Source organism: Onychostoma macrolepis, chromosome 22 (assembly GCF_012432095.1).
Source record: "Onychostoma macrolepis isolate SWU-2019 chromosome 22, ASM1243209v1, whole genome shotgun sequence".
NCBI classification, from domain to species: domain Eukaryota; kingdom Metazoa; phylum Chordata; class Actinopteri; order Cypriniformes; family Cyprinidae; genus Onychostoma; species Onychostoma macrolepis.
In genome coordinates, this window is record NC_081176.1 from 24,339,991 (window position 1) to 24,344,000 (window position 4,010).

The following is a 4,010-nucleotide window of genomic DNA, read 5'->3' on the forward strand; positions in this document are numbered from 1 at the left end:
CATAGTCTTTATAAATGTTGCCAAAGTTTACTAGAGAATATAAGCTATATTATTTACTAGTGTTATTTATGTGGGGTCATGGAGATTACTGAACAACTCAGCTGAAAATACGGGGTAATTATGTGATGAGCTGATTTGGTTTAGAAATTCCCATATGAAAATTTACCTGATGAAAGAGTATTGCTTATGGTCATCTCAGCAGCGAGTCAGGTCACCAGTATTGTACTGCCGAGGTGCAATACAGTGGAAAAGTAGATTACCTGTTTCCAGCTCCTCCCAGGATAAATAACAGCATACTACACAACACGTATAATTACTGTATAATTGATGTTTTTTGATAGCTGTAGTGCTGTTGGTGCACTTTGGGCTTCCGTATGTGGGTTGAGGCAAGTAGAATAAAATGTACTACAACCTTTTTCTTAACTACTGTGCAAACATACACCCTTGTTATATGTAGTTATTGTGTAAGTGTAACATCCGTGGGCTGTAATCTAAAGTGAAGCCTTGTTACCCTCTTGTTACGTGTAGTTACTGTGTAAGTGTAACATCCGCAGGCTGTAATCTAAAGCGATGCCTTGTTACCCTATTGTTACGTGTAGTTACTGTGTAAGTGTAACATCCGTGGGCTGTAATCTAAAGTGATGCCTTGTTACCCTATTGTTACGTGTAGTTACTGTGTAAGTGTAACATCCTTGTTACTCTCTTGTTACGTGTAGTTACTGTATAAGTGTAACATCCGCGGGCTGTAATCTAAAGTGATGCCTTGTTACCCTATTGTTACGTGTAGTTACTGTGTAAGTGTAACATCCTTGTTACTCTCTTGTTACGTGTAGATACTGTGTAAGTGTAACATCCGTGGGCTGTAATCTAAAGTAATGCCTTGTTACCCTATTGTTACGTGTAGTTACTGTGTAAGTGTAACATCCTTGTTACTCTCTTGTTACGTGTAGATACTGTGTAAGTGTAACATCCGCGGGCTGTAATCTAAAGTGATGCCTTGTTACCCTCTTGTTATGTGTAGTTACTGTGTAAGTGTAACATCTGAACATCTGATCCAAGAACAGAATGCAGAAAAAAACTAATTTGCAACCACTTATACAAAATACAAAGAACTGTAAAACACACACACACACAAACAAACACACACACAAAAAATCCTGTTCTACATTTATTTTTAATAGGCATATTGACAAGTTTTCCTTTCAGCTGTGGGCAGGAATTGACAAATTTCTGGAGATCTTTTGCATATGCTTGCAAAGTTGTCCCTGCAGTATATGAGGGAGCAGAAAAGTCCTCCCCCTCTGATGCAGTTTTCACCTGTGATCACAATTAGTGTTGCACAAAGCTTATATTTAACCAAATATATAAATTAAGGACTTCCGTGAGGACTCTGTGTCACAGCATTGTTTCAAGGAAAATCTGTAAGAGTTGCCAACACTGTGATACGGTAAAGCAATAAATAATAAAATAACAAAGGACAACAAAAGTACACAGGTAACTGGAAAATAAAAACAAGAACTTAATAGTATAACAAAATAGATAATATGCGATAGTAAGTAGGTGACAGACAGTCCACTCCGATGGGCTCCAATTCACCTTAAAGGAGTAGTTCACTTCTGGAACAAAAATTTACAGATAATGTACTCACCCCCTTGTCATCCAAGATGTTCATGTCTTTCTTTCTTCATAAAGGAAATCATTGAGGAATTCATCATTTGAGGAAAACATTTCAGGATTTCTCTCCATAAAATGGACTTCCATGGTGCCCCCGAGTTTGAACTTCGAAAATGCAGTTTAAATGCAGCTTCAAAGGGCTCTAAACAATCCTAACCGAGGAACAAGGGTCTTATCTAGCGAAAAGATTGGTTAAACGCTCCTCTTGTCTAGCTCTGCAAGAACTGTGTTTGTTTCCGGTTCATGAGAGTTAGGGTAGGTCTAAAAACTCTTATCTCATTTTCTCCTCCAACTTCTCTAATCATCAAAATTAAAAGAAATAAACATTTGAAATATATCAGTCTGTGTGTAATGAATGAATATAATATACAAGTTTCACTTTTTGAATGGAATTAGTGAAATAAATCAACTTTTTGATGATATTCTAATTATATGACCAGCACCTGTAGTTTCCCACTACTGCACCTCAAGGGACATGATTCGCTGCTGAGATGACCATATGACCATACCCGCTGCATTTTTGGGTTTTTAATTCAACACAATTAAAAAAATTATGTTAAAATACTCCAATTACAAGCAATATAAACAGCATATATGGTTGATATTTGCCCTTTACCTTTGTTAGATCACATTTAAGAATTAAAGTGCTACAACCTTGTATGGTGTTCAGGTCTGTATAAACGGCAGGGACAGAAGCACAAAACTCACACTTACACTCACACTCTTAGAGACTATGTAACACCACGATAGCATTGGCCTCATTTTCTGTACCGCCTAGGATAGTATCAACCTTATCTGGCTCATTTTCTGTAGTTTCTATAATGTTAACATTCCTGTCATCTGTTTGCTGCGTGTCACCCGAAGCAGCAGCAGCTTCAGGGGCAGGCTTACGAAAACACTGAAAGAGTGTAGTTTGTTTCATATCTCCTTTAGTGATTCAGATTAGTTCATTTCAAGCTTGCGCACTCAGTGCTGCGTAAGAGTTGCACAATAGCAATATTCGTCAACAGAAATACGGCATGATTATCAAAAAGTCGGTGCTTCGCAACACAGACTGGGTGAATTTTTGAATGAACGTGTGAAAGTTCTGTTACAAAACAATGTTGTTACGTATCATCGCGCTTTTTTAAGTGGGTCTACAGAAATCCTTTACCTTTCCTAGTGGGTCTACGGCTTATACCTGCGTATCACGTAGACTACACCACTGCGCTGCAGTGCCCCGCTTAACTTGATACTGCCGCCGCAGTACCCTGCTCAATCTGATACTTGCACTGCAGTGCCTTCTTTTTGGGGGGCTTCTGAATGTTCAAATAATCTTTAGATTCCTTGGATGACCTTTCCTTTATTTCAGTAACTCTCGCTTTTTGTCTGTTTTGGCATGCATGATTTGGGGGGCTATCGGACCTCGAGTAGAATAGTCTCTCTGAGCCCTCCATCACAGACATCAAGCCAAATCCATTTACCACTAATGCTAAGATTATATGGGCACACGAACTCGTGAAGTGAAGTTATTAACATAATTTTGGGAGGAGTACACCCATCTAATCTTCCAATTAATATCAGAGTAATATCAAAACAGTCTCTTCCGTCATTAGTTCTTTCGGCATTCCCCCACCTCCCCATCTCCTCCTTAATGCTTATTTATTTCATTTATCCTTCTGTCTAAAGGGGGGTTATTGGAGCTGGAGTAGAATAGTCTCTCTGAGCCCTCCATCGCAGACATCATGCCAAATTTGTTTAGCACTAATGCTAAGATTATATGGGCACACAAACTCGTGAAATGAAAGTTTCACTTTTTGAAACAAGTGACAAAAAACTTTTTCACAGCTCACATGAACTTTTCTCACAGCTTTACCATACAGCTCTCACTTTAAAACCTGCATCAGGCTTCAGAGAAACTTGAGTACGACTATAGGGCAGCATGTCTAATATTGCAAAAGTTCTTTCTAGGAGGCAGGATAGAGGAGAAGGAATCCTCCTTAAGACACATTTACTAAAGTAAAACTCTGAAAACAGTCCTGGTTTCCCAAAGAACCAAAAAAAGTGTAAGAGTGTTTTGAGTCACACGTTACAGCATTCTTGTTACCATACAATTACATAGGTGAGAAAGTGCCTATGTTATAAAAAAAAATGAAGTAAAAAGAAAAAGCAAAGAAAACCATATACTCACTATGTCACAATTGTATTTAGTACAATGTGCTTCAAAGAATTGCGTATTTTGCATCAGAGGGTTACATGATGTTAAACCAGTGTGAAACCAACACCTGCTACACCCCTCACAGCTTTACCATACAGCAGCTCTCACTTTAAAACCAGCAGTCTCACACAAACACTCA